The sequence below is a fragment of the Dipteris shenzhenensis genome, chromosome 22 (assembly GCF_047967505.1).
Source record: "Dipteris shenzhenensis isolate YYH24624 ecotype China chromosome 22, Dip_SZ_1.0, whole genome shotgun sequence".
In the NCBI taxonomy this organism is placed as follows: domain Eukaryota; kingdom Viridiplantae; phylum Streptophyta; class Polypodiopsida; order Gleicheniales; family Dipteridaceae; genus Dipteris; species Dipteris shenzhenensis.
Window position 1 is genome coordinate 22,810,288 of NC_141617.1, and position 13,613 is coordinate 22,823,900.

Here is a 13,613-nt window from a genome sequence, read left to right on the forward strand (position 1 = left end):
CCACCCTAGCCTTCTCGATGCTCGATATAGAGATCTCTTTTTGAGATATCCACCTATTTCACATGTCCATGCATATGTAAGATATTTGAGATATCCACCTATTTCACATGTCCATGAAGAAAATACATAATATGCGATTTGATAGTAAGCATACCTCACAATACCACAGATCTTGAATATAGCATTTCTAACATCTTCTTGTAAGCACCCTTTTATCGTAATTGGGAGGATGAACTATCAAAGCAACAATGAAGTCATGTCAACAATATAACATAATAATAATTACGCTAACGCATCACTATTATCGGTACACTAATTCTACTTAGAATACCTGTAAGACCTTGTGCCAATCATGGGACTTGAGGCCACTAAGCTTATTGTCCTTTGAAAATGCTCCTTTCAAGCAATGCATGTACCCTGTCGGTGTTTGAAAAGAGGCAATGTCTGCCTTGACCGCTGCCTCCTCCCTCGTAGAGAGGATCCACGTTGCTTTCGGGAGGACAACTTTTCCTGAAGCATGCACTTGGGGCCACAAACGAGACATCCTATTCATAGCACGCAAGTCTTCTCGCACTCCTCTCGAGTCCTTGGAACCAACCAAGTGTGCCCAAATAGCAGCCCCCACATTCTTGAAGATATGCATGGGATCCAAGAGATGATTGATTTGTAACTGACCCCAATAAGGAAGCTCGTGAAAGATCGATAGCCTCTTCATACCAGGAGGAGGTTCCTCTCCATTCGCCCTCCAAGCTTGAATCCAATCACTTGCCTTCAAATATGATGGTGGTGGATCAAGCTGACCTCCACGTGCGAGATGTTCGAGCGGAAGGTATCGAGCATGACCTTCATAAACATTTTTCCTCATATGTTTGGAGTAGCATGCAAGTGATTTCAGAGCCGGTCCACAAACAGGACAAGCATGGTACCCACTTGTAACAAGTCCTGCACGCGTGCATGAATGTGTTAGTACAAGACATGCATGCAAAAGACAGTAAAAAAAGCATAATCCCTCATTGTACATGTAAAGACACAACGACGTACCTGCGCACTCTCCATATCCTGGGTAGTCATGCATGGTCCACATCAAGATACCCCTGACCAAAATATCATTGGTATGTCTAGGAGCTCTGGAAATATCAAAGACCTGCACTCCTCTCCATAATATCTGTAACTCCTCTATCAAAGGTGCCATGTACACATCCATGTTTTTTGCCTTGTACTTTCCTGGCACAAGTAGTGCAAGCATGAGGTGTCCCTTTTTTATTGTTAGCCATGGTGGGATATTGTAATTCACCACGACTATGGGCCATGTCGACCACGATGTCGAGCGTAACCCGAAAGGATTCACGCCGTCCATGGCTAGCCCAAGATGTAAGTTGTGTGGCTCCCTCGCAAAGTCCGGCCACTGATTATCTATGTGCTTCCAAGCTGCACAATCTACGAGAATCCTCAATGTGTCATCAGTGGACCGATGAGATGCATGCCATGTCATCAACTCCGCTATGGATTTGCATCAAAACATGTGTTGTATTCTTGCAATGATGGGAAAGTGTCTCAAGACCTTTACCGGTATCCGCTCACCCAGCAAGTCATCTCTATATCGTTGTTCCCCACACTTTGGACAACTAGCCAAATCTCCATGCTCATGACGAAAGAGAATACAATCATTACAGCAAGCATGGATGGTATCATAATCCATACCCACCGTTGTTAGCATCTTTTTCGCTTCATCTCTTGATGCGGGCATGGTATTTGGTGCAGGCAACATCTTCTGGAGCAACCTATGACAAAGACAGTATCCAAATGATGATTCTCAAAACAAACAATATACAAATAATGAGTCAAATTAATGCAAGGGCTAACCTCATTAAGGCCGAGACACTTGTATCCGACCACCCATACTGTACTTGTAGATTCAAGATTGAGAGACAAGCACGTAGTTTAGACATCCTAGCACCCTCGTACAATTGTGTTGATTGCAACTCTCGCATTTTGACCTCAGACTCTGACATCACGTGTACGTGGGATGTAGTGCCCCTAAAAATGGAATCCATCATGTCGGCCATACCCTCGTCGTCATCCGAGAGACTATAGTCTTGCTGAAAGTGAGAAGGTATATGTGTACCCTCGTCACCCTCCTCATCCTGTTTTAAGATTTCGTGTAAATATAAGATCTTCTATTTCCTGGTATACAATAAGATTGCAAACTTAAATAGCTTTGACTTACCGATGAGCCATCAACATGTGCAACACCAACGGGGGGTACTGGTTTCGGTTCCTCCCCATACATCCGCAAGTGGCGCATGATAATACGACGTTGATGTTGTACTTCTCGCTTGCAATGAGTGCAATGACAGTATAACCTTTCCGTAAGCCACTTCGTGCTCCCGGGCACATCATCAAACGAGCTTCCACTCGTCCCTTCCATCTACACTTATAAAATTACAACATAAGCATGAGGAGGGCGTTGGCGTATCATCGGACGAGCTTCCACTCGTCCCTTCCATCTACACTTATAAAATCACAACATAATCATGAGGAGGACATATTGACAATTATAAAAAAGCATGTTTGAGCTTCTTTTGATGCCACATCAAAAAAATGACAGTAAGCGTCGCTATATAGCGACGCTTTCCTCTGTTCCATCGCTATATAGCGACGTTTTTAATTAAAAACGTCGCTATATAGCGACGGATTAGCGTGAGAGTGGGCGTGGGTGTTTTGGAAGCTCCACGTGAGAGTGGCTGAGAGTGCACGTGGGGCGCAATTCACAACACACACAAATACAAGAAAACCCACTCGCCGCTCATTTTCTCTGTGCAAGCCTCTATGGCCCTTCCCTCGCCCTCCGAACTCCGCCTCAACCTCGCCCACTCTATCTTCGCCCTTTGCGCTTGGGCGCTACTGCAGCTTCCTTCCGAAACAATGCCCTCTCTCATTCGCATCACACTCCTCCTTACCTCCTTATCATCACTTCTCTACATGTTCATCAGTTCGAGAGCCCTCCCCAATGAAAAACGACTGTCACGGACCAGCTTGGTCGATGGTGCTCAGATCGGGAGTTCTGTTTGCTCTCTTATTTCAGGTACGTAACAGAATTTATCATTCTGGACAAGCAAGCTAACGTCGACAGTCGTCAAGCTGCGTACACAGTAATATGTATGCCGTTATCACCCAGGCCTTATAGAAATGACTCGTAGCTTCTATAAGTTGTTGTTCTCTTCTGCATACAAGGTCGAGCATCGATACCTTTTACTTTCCTTACGTCCTGCCACTGCATGCCATGACCATCGATGGAAAGATCACGTAGATAGCTTTCTTACTCGCAGCATCGTAGTTCCTGAAGCTTGTTTCTGAGTTTAATGTTTCTCTAAAATGTTTTTGAGTTTAATGTTTCTCTAAATCTGCATGTTTCGAACTAATGTCTGTCTTTCCTTTTGCCGGCTCATGTGTAGGCACGGCTTGTGGACTTGACGAACTTATAATTGTAAGTTTTCCCAATACTCAAGGTTTTCCAATGCGCTCGATTGAACCTTTCGATTAATACTGTATTATTGTCGCCACCGGTAGGCCTACCAATAAATATATGAATGGAGGAAATTGCCTTCTCTGCTGTGTTTTTTCAGCATCTTTTAAACGATCTCACCTTGACGTACTATCCCGCTTCCGACTCCTTCATGCTCAGATTCCCCTAGTATTTTGATACATGAAACGTTTGGATGTCAGGTTATGCGAGGAGCGGATATAAACTAACCTGCCGGATCAAGCATACCCAGTTACTGCAAATGGCTGACAAAGTTTATAATTGCAACGAAGCACTCAGCTTGTTTGTGTTAAAATCTAGTTGATCGTAATTACCGACATAGATTAATGTAACATAGCTCACGCAGACAAGCATAATTTGCATGTGCAGCCATCTCTTCACCTTCAATTATGTAATTAGGTGTTAAGCGTAGCAAGGGAGCGCTTTTCCTTCTCTCATTGCATACCTCCACCAGAACTAAGATTAATTCACAGTGCAGGTTGAGCTTCTAAGCTTGGATGAGCACTAGCTGTCATTGAGAGCGTCTTTTGTGTCTTTTGACGATCCCTAGTCAATTTGCTAATTTACTTGCGGCCCAAGTAAGCGACATGGTCAGTCATTGTTAAGTTAATTCGCAGATGCCAAACCGATAATTGCATCGATGGGGTGAGAATTGCAAATGGTAGATTACTTATACCAAGGTGTGTCCAGGTTTACTTATACCAAGGTAATTGGGTTAACATGGGAGGAAGCTACAACTGCAACTATTGGTTGACCAATGAATTTTCTTGGGTAGCCAATCTCTCTCTCTATCACTTATAATCACTTGGATATATGAATATCTATTTTCCTAAGTTTCTAATTGATTGGCCCTTTTTGGTCTTTAATCTCAAACCTAATGGGAGACTAGAACAGTGAAATGGGTAGGGGAAATGAGCTATTAAAGGCAAGGGGAGGGAAATATTGATGAGAGCAAGTCCTCCAATTATGCCCCCTTAGAGCAGGAATATAGCTATTTGTTTGAATATTTCAAGCCCCTAAGTAGGTCCCCATGGAAGAGCTCACCGAATTGCTTTGTAAATTTAAGGGCGATATTTTTGAGATTTTAGCCCACGTTTGAAGATGTTTTGGGGGTGGGCTATGGCACCCCCTGGGAGCCAGAGATCTCGAATCACAACAAGACAGAGCACCCACAGACGCGCACACAGACGCGTTTACTGAACTAAATAAAAAATTTACGGTCGCGTCTATTTGCACATCTATTTCCATGTCTAGAGACCCGTGTCTAATAGCACATCTATATAGTAGACACAGGCACGTATAGACGTGCATTTAGACACGTAAATAGACGCTCTGCTTAAAAATTTTAAAAACAGGCAGATGCATCGTTAAACGCGTGCATAGATGCGTTTTTAAACGTGTTTATAGACGCGCAAATAGACGCTTCTCGAACAGACAGACACGTATATAGACACGTTTATAGATGCACTGATAGACATGCTTTTTTTTTTTTAATTTACAGAATGCTGTGTATGTTGTGTATGCTATATAGTTACAAGAATCCCATTTCCACATTGTGTAATTCAATTCTTACAGCCAACCGCATTTTAATTACAATTCCAAATAAAACATTACAACTCCAAAACGCAATAAAATTGAAAGCTCAAAAAGTGCTTGTATGTACATATAGCATGAAGCTAAGCCACGTCATGTGGCTTTAAGTACAAAAAATAAGAGGAGTGTATATACAAGAGGCACGAAGCCAAGCCAGTGGCTTTAAGTACAAAAAAGAGTAGCTAGCACTACTTCTACGACTAATCCTCGCTCCCTTCCACGCTCCCTTCTGCGCCTCCTTCCTCGTCTTCTTCCTCGTCGTCTTGTGCAAGGACCTATAAACAAGGAACAACATATATCAATGTATGAAAAATCAAATCTTTACTTATAATATTGACATTATTTAATTACTTTCAAATACCTCGGGGGCCGCTCCAGTAGCCTGGATACACTGCTCCTCAGTAATCAACTCATCATGATAGAAGTGCCTCCATGTATCTCCTCTGCGATGGTGGCAGTGGTAGGCCGTCTCGACAAGAGTAGGGTATCTGCCCACGATATCAAGCTGCAAGATGACAGAATTTGCGGAGGGATTAGTACAAAAAAACAACCTCCTAATAAACTAGATAAGCAATATAATTTGAGATCGATACTTACAAATTGGGCCTCCCATGAATCAACACCCCCTGCTCCAAAATGCATGCTTCCATATTGCTCCATCTGGATCCTTCGTGCCTCCACATGCTGCAGACTGGGGTCCTCCCTCGCTGACTTCATTGCTTTCTTCCACTCATGCTTATGAGCGGTGTGGAGCGGGCCCCTTGGTGGTTGACCTCCCTCGAGCCTGGCAAGCTCCGCTAGTGCTTGCCTCTTAAGCGAAGATCTTTTATTGCCAAGTATCGTAACAATCTTTGACTTGGCCCATTTATCTGTGAACTGGCGATTGGCGGGGTTAGGATACCTAGAGCGAATAGCAGCGAGGGTCTCATCAGCCAACCTCTTTGGCTGGTCTTTGTAGTGAATAAAGCAATCTCTGTAATTGTTAGCAATTATAGAGCGCATGAAGGCCATGATGTCCTTCCCCCGTGCATCCATCAAGATGCCTCCTGTCTGAGTGATGTCATAGAATATCGTACCATCACCTGGAGGCACGTTTAAATCATCTGAATCATCATCGTCCCCACTGCCACCCCTCCCAAAGCACTGTGCCATGCATCCCCCACCGCTCTCCCTGCTACTACGCCTACTACCGTGTTGTGTCGAGCTAATACGTTGGCCACTCGTAGCTAGAGACTGCACGGGACTATGTGGACCACTCGTAGCTAGAGAACCGAGTCTCAATTGCACAGGAGTACGCCGACGGCTCTGCGAGACAAAAGGACCTCCTGACGGCATGGGGGAAGGGGCATAAGACAGCATGGCGGAAGGGGCATAAGACGACATGGGGGAAGGGGCATAAGACGGCATGGGAGATGGGCCCGCGCTGTGTAGCCGGTCGGACTGTGCTGACTCCGCTGGGGTGATCTCAGCTGGTGTGGGGTGGTTTGGAGTCTGTAGTGCCGACTCCTGGGGGGTGTTTAGAGTACCCGTCATATACCCGTATAACTCCGCACGACTAGGAGGTGCCCTAAAAGGTTATATAAGTCCCTAAAAATAGACTCCCGAACATCAGGTGAGCCCGAAGCGCTTCCTGGCCACATGATGAACTGGAAAAAAGAAAAAAAGACGATTATTGATGAGCTGAGAAGAAAGGGAAAGGGAAGAGAGGATTACTGTCAAACCGCGTCTATAGACGCGTCTGACTAATGCGTCTATTTTTGCATATAACAGTGCGTCTATAGACGCGGCTATCTATGTCTGCAAACAGGCTAGATGCACGTCTAGACGTGCCTGTAGACGTGGTTTTAGACGTGCTCTGAGACGCGCCTATAGACGCGCTTTGATAAACGGACTTTTTAAAAAAGTAGAAAAGGACATGCGTCCGACACAAAAACGTAACACAGATACCCAAATCATGCCTTTCTTGGATACAAGAAAGTACAAATCCAAAGAGAGCAAACTTCCAAAAAAGATCAACTGCAAAAAGACTTACCCTGGATAGAAGTATGGAAGGTTCTTCTCCTTTTCCAAAGTTGCTTCTCTTCCTTGTTCGCCCTCTTCTCCTTTAAGCTTGGAAGTAAGTGTGGGTGCCTTCCTCTTAAGTGTAACCTTGGAAGTAAGTGTCAGTGCCTTCCTCTTAAGCGTCGAAACTGTGGATCTGCTAATAGCAAAGCAAGCAAGCCGCACAAAGTATAAGTAATGTGAAGAGCAGCAAAGCGAGCGCGCTAAAAGTAGATTTAGAAGCTGCATCTATAGGCGCATCTATACACGCGTCTAAATACACAGAGCAGACGCGATTTTAGATGTAGACCACAAAACAATCAGACGCGATTTTAAGCATGCATGTAGACGCGCAGCACAGAACATACAGATGCAGTTTTAGACGCACCACAGAGTTTAAAATTAAATATTTAAAGAAAAGCAAACTTTTTTGGGTTGTTTGTTTGTAGGATGTCTTCATCTTCAACAAGTAGCTCCAGTGAGGATGAATACCTCCGTATCCACCATCACGAAATGTGGTTGGAGCAAAAAATCAAATGTATGTGTGATCGATGTCGAGGAAACATGTATCATGCACGCAGGATTACACTCAATCACATCTCAAAGTATGGAGAATGGGATGCGACCGTAAACATGGTAAGGGTTTGTATGTTAAGGTTGATTGAGATACCTATGGGTGTTCATATGTTTGAGTTATGATCCCGTTTTAATTTGATACATGATGCAGTGCCACACCCGCATATGTTGCCCTATGCTCACCGCGAGGAGGCGAATTATCGGCGATATGAGGTGGGATCTTCAAGAGGGACCGTTACGGATGCATGGAGTGATGGTGATAGTAGCCCTCCTCCATTACCTCATGAAGCCATGGAGGAGGAGGTGTTTGATGATATGGTGCAGGATTTATATGTCCATCAAGGGAGGGATGATAGCATGGAGCAGGATGATCTTTTTACTGCAGCATCGACTCCACTGTTTGAGGGGTGCACATTCTCTGTTCTACGTGCCTCCCTTGAGTTACTAAACTTGCAAACCATCTATGGATGGAGCAATGCAAGTTTGAATGCATTACTCAAGTAAGCTTTAAAGTCTATTTTGCAAACATGGTGAATTATGCTAGTGGGTCAATTTCTCGAATGCTTTTCCTCATTTATGGTCTTCACGTGCAGGCTTTGTGTAAAATGCTTCCAAGGGAGAATAAATTACCGACCTCAAGAGATATGGCAAGGCAACATGTGACCTCTCTTGGAGGATTAGATTACAAGCGCATCCATGCATGTGTCAACGATTGCGTTTTGTTTCGTGGACTACATAAGGATGCAAGAGAGTGTCCTACTTGTGGAGAGGCAAGATATAGAGCAGATCTCAAAACCTTGGACGTGCCTCGTAAGGTTCTGCGACATTTTCCCATAATCCCTCGCATCCAACATATGTTCAAGTGCAAATCTATTGCAGAGCTCATGTCATGGCATTCCTCCCATCGATCCACCGATGGCAAGTGGAGAACTCCCGCGGACTCTCCTGCGTGGAAGCATATTGAAGACACATGGCCAAGCTTCAAGGAAGAACCTAGGAGCTTGAGACTTGGATTGGGTATGGACGGTGTGAACCTATTTGGTCTCAAAAGCACCTCTTACAGTGTATGGCCAATGATATTGGTGAATTATAATCTTCCACCCTCTATGGCTATTAAGAAAGGACATGTTATGCTGTCCCTTCTAATTCTAGGGAAACATAAAGTCAAAAACCCTGATGTTTATTTGGAGCCTTTGATTGACGAGCTAGAGATACTTTGGAGAGGTATCGAGGTGCATGATGTGAGCAGGCCTCCCTCATCACGAGACTTCAACTGCAAAGCAATCTTGATGTGGACGATGCATGACTTCCCACGCTATGGCGAGTGTTTAGGTAAGCATTGCACTTCTAATTATGAATAGGCAAAGGATGTGGCACCCTAAACCCACCTTCAACTCTTAATTGCATCTATTGTTCAGGTCTCACTACATCGGGTTACCATGCATGTCCTGTTTGTGGTCCTTCGCTAGTTGCCTCACGAGCAGACGCATTGAATAAGGTCATCTATGAGAATCACCATCGATTTCTCCCACCTGATCATCCTAGATATGTTGCCCCTTGGAATGAAGTCCTCCCACAATCAATCACCGCGGGAGATTGGATGAGAATTTGGGACGGTTCCATGACGACTCCACTACTTGGCATGAGCCAATAAGGGTTTGTAACTATTGTGTGCTATATTGGCTAGAAATAAAGATTGCCCGCTAACACTTTATTTTGTTTAGATACTCCATCTTTTATCATTTACCATATTGGTCCCACCTCAAGATCAATCACCTACTTGATCCCATGCATATCTTCAAGAATGTGGCATCTACCATTTGGGAGCATTTGAATGGGACACGAGATTCCGTAGGCATAAGTGAGGATCTACGTACCACAGGGAGGATGCGTGAAGCTTGGCCACAAGAGAGACCAAATGGGCGTGTTTTTTTACCTCGTGCACCCTGGAGGTTATCAAAGCTGGAGATGGCGGCGGTGAAGCGCACTATTACTACAGTTCGTACTCCCACTGGATGCATGAGGTGTTTGAAGGGAGCCTTTACAAAGAGCAAGAAAAGAGGTGTAGAGCAATTATATGGCTTGAAATCTCATGATTGGCACAAGATGCTCCAAGTAAGTATTTTATGTGCATAATATCTTTTTCCTTTCAAATTTGTGAGTGAATAATTATAAGCAACTAATCAACCCCTCCTCATGTGTTCAGTTCATACTACCTACTAGCATTTCACGTAGTGCATCGAAGGACGTGAAAGATCGTATTTACAAGATGGGCAAGCTTGTGAGGTACTTTACATGATACAAAATATGATGTGTATCAATGCTCCATGCAAGGTGTTCATATTGCTAATATGTTGTACTTTTTCATTTCTAGGTATGTGAGCTCAAAGGAAATAGATCCCACCATGCTTGAGAATGCTCGAGTTATGTCAGTGGAGTTGGTTTGTTTAGTGGAGGAGACATTTCCACGTTCTATTCTCACAAGCCAACTACATCTTATAGTGCATTTGGTGGATGAGATTGCTATATGCGGTACTATACATGCACGATGGTTGTTCTTCCTCGAGCGCTTCATGAAGACCTTGAAGGGCTTTGTGAGACAAAATGCAAGACCCGAAGGTAGCATGGCCGAGGGTTGGTTGGTACAAGAGTCACTTGTATATATTTTTGAGTTTCTTGTTGATGTGGATAGCTCTCTCCCACGACTATGGAGAGATGATGAAGACCTAAGGATGACCTCTATTGTGCCTCAAGGGAAAGGATGCAACAAAGTAATAGACACGGAGTTGCATAATAGTATCAACCTCTATTGCGTGCTTAATAATGATGTGATGAAAAGATGGGTGACAAGATACGAGGATGCAAAGGCAAGAAGACAAGAAGAAAGGGCCCGCTTTCATACACACCACGGATCTCGTGTGCCATACCCTCAGTATCTAAGAGCACTTCCAAAGGATATTCATGGGGATTGGCTACTTGATGAAATGGAGAAAGCAGAGAAAGACGAGGGGATGCATATCACAATGGAAGAATGGGAGTATGTTAGGGGATGCATGAGCAAGGTCGGTATATAGAATGTTATGCATAAGTTAGGAGCTTTCAATAATTTAGATTGCTTATTTAATTGATTAGTTGTGGTCATTACGCAAGACGAATTTGGCTATAGCATAATGAGCACACATTACAAAAATTTTGGACTCAAAAAGGGGCCCTTTGGAGAATTACTAAAATATTAGAGGCTTGGATAAGGAAATATGGTATCCATGAAGGAGATTATGCCATGTGGACTTCTCTGTAATAGAGGCTCCCCAAATCTAGGGGAAATTTCATATTTTTTCCAAAATACCCCAAAAAACGTCATTGGTAGCTCACAATCAAAAATTATATTTGACAAGCCTGCCCTAACCATGTCAGGCCTCCTTGTTTTCCTCCCAGGACAAGCTATCCCCTAGCTAAAACTATGCTCACGTTTTCCATTTGGTTCAACCATTTGGCCCAAACTTTGACTTCCTAACTAGCTCTCCCCCTATTCTCTCTCTTCCAAAATGTTTCAAACATTCATTCCTACCACTTTCTAGCAGCTGGTATCAAAATATCTTCTTTCCACTCTTGCTTAGTCATTCTCTCTCCTCTTTGCTCACATTTTTCTTCCACATTCGAAAATCTCTCAGAGGAACTTCTGTTAAAGCTCTGTTCATCCCTCTTCTCTTCCATTCATTCTTTACTTATTTCACGCTCTCTTAGAAACCAAAGTTGCGACCTAAATCTACTTGGAAGGAGTAAGAAAAACGGGTGTTCTCTCATTTTTGGTTCTTTCCTCACCTTTTTGGAGTATAGAGAGTCATCTCATGAAGTTGCGACCTAAATCTGCTTGGAAGGAGTGAGAAAAGTGGGTGTTCTATCATTTTCGGCTCTTTCTCTACCCTTTTGGAGTATATAGAGTCAACTCCGGAAGATGAAACACATACTTTCCAAGTAATAAAGTGATTTCGTCTTGAAAGTTTTGTTTGTATTAAGTAGATACGTTTTTGTATCACACTTTGTCTATATGTTTGTTACAAGAGACAGGGAAGAGGGAGAGATTGAGGTAGATGATATATAAAACTACAAGATGATTTTCGTCATTTTTTTCTTTACTGGTATAGGAGGGATAGATAGAGGAAGGGAAAGAGAGAGAGAGAGAGAGAGAGAGAGAGAGAGAGAGAGAGAGAGAGAGAGAGAGAGAGATTATTTTGAATTGCTATGTTGTTTTCTATTTGAGGGGATGAGTGAGGGAGAGAGCGACATAAAATAGTCATTTTTTTCTTCATTAGTATAGGAGGGATAGATATAGGAAGGGAAAGAGAGAGAGAGAGAGAGAGAGATTATATTTGAAACTGCTATGTTTTTTAATCTGTTTGAGGGGATGAGTGAGGGAGAGAGATAGAAAATCGTCATTTTCTTATTTGCTAGTATAGGAGGGGTAGATAGAGGAAGGGAAAAGAGAGACAGAGATTATATTTCGAACTGCTATGTTTTCTTTTGTTGAGGGGATGATTGAGGGAGAGAGACAGAGATTCTATTTCAAACTGCTAGGTTTTAGAAGTATTTGAGAGAGAAGGAAGAAAAAGAGATCCTAATTAAAGAGTTTTGGGAGGGAGGGAGAGAATGATATGATATTGATAATGTTTTCTTTGTTTGTGGAGAAACAGAGCAGGAAGAGAGCATATCGTAACTAAGTATTTCAAAAAAATTTGACGTTTGTTTGTGTGAGGGGTACCTTGGAAGATAGACTGAGAGAGAGAAGTATTCTATGTTTTTTGTAGTAATATTTTGCTTGTTTTTGTGAGAGGTTTAGTTAAAGGAGAGAGGGAAGGAGGGGGAGGGAGGGAGAGAGAGAGAGAGAGAGAGAGAGAGAGAGAGAGAGAGACTTGCAAAGAAAGAGAAAGAGAGGGATAGAGAAAGAGAGAATACAAGACATAAATTTGGAGGGTCTTTGGAAGTAGAAAGAGCTAATTTTAATCATATGGTACAAGGGCAGAAACTATGGAAGTAGAAAATGATAGATACAGAAGTAGTTTACAGTCTGTTGTATTGAAGAATGTTAAGGATGAGCATGGGGAATGGATTCTTCAGCTCTACAGGAAATATTCTTGGATCACAATGCAACCCACTAATCGTGGGTGCTACAAAGTGGGTCGGAAGGATGCAATGGATATCTCCAAACATTGGAAGGGAAGGATCTTAGATTTTGAAATTTCTCCTGGTAGTAACACAGTGACACAAGTATATATTCAGCATGTCTTTACCCATGCAAACATATATGTGCATCCGAATGAAGGACTTCCATATCGTAGGCCCAATTGTAAGTTTTTTAAAGTGTACTAGTACTTCATTTGCTTTTTAGAGTATTTGCATTTATTTGGGGACGTTGACACTGGTGTCTTATGCCTTGTATTTGTTTTACAGACTTATATCCATCTACTTACAAAGAGTGGGAGCCTACAGCATGCGTAACTGGGGTGTCGCATGTCCTCCATGTTGAGATCGAGAGTCTTCAGTATGAAGGCCACACACCATCAGAATTAAAAAAGGATGGGATCTTCTTCTATGACTCAATTTTCATTGTGCCAGATGAAGAAGGACAATATGGTAGATTAGAATCTCTTCCCTTGCCCTCTTTTGATAGTCCAGACCGCTTCCAAGCATGGAGATAAGTGGATCATATAGAATAGAATGTTTAATGATGTGAGAAATGCTCTGAAGCCAACTACCGGTGGAAGAAATGCTAGGTTGAGCTGGTTTCTTCCATTTCCATGCTTTGTTGATTTCTTTGCATGTTGTAGGCAATTAAGGAAAACAAAGATTACTTACACTTGCA

The 13,613-nt window shown here is 42.9% G+C and overlaps 1 protein-coding gene across 1 annotated transcript in view; it reads left to right on the forward strand.

Moving 5' to 3' along the window:
• Positions 1–3,780, forward strand: part of LOC147887884 (uncharacterized) — a 182,665-nt gene extending 178,885 nt beyond the window's left edge. The window contains exon 3 of the mRNA XM_087393116.1: positions 3,727–3,780. The gene's annotated coding sequence lies outside the window, so the exon portion shown is untranslated. The remainder of the gene's footprint in view (positions 1–3,726) is intronic.
• The last annotated feature ends 9,833 nt before the right edge of the window (positions 3,781–13,613 follow it).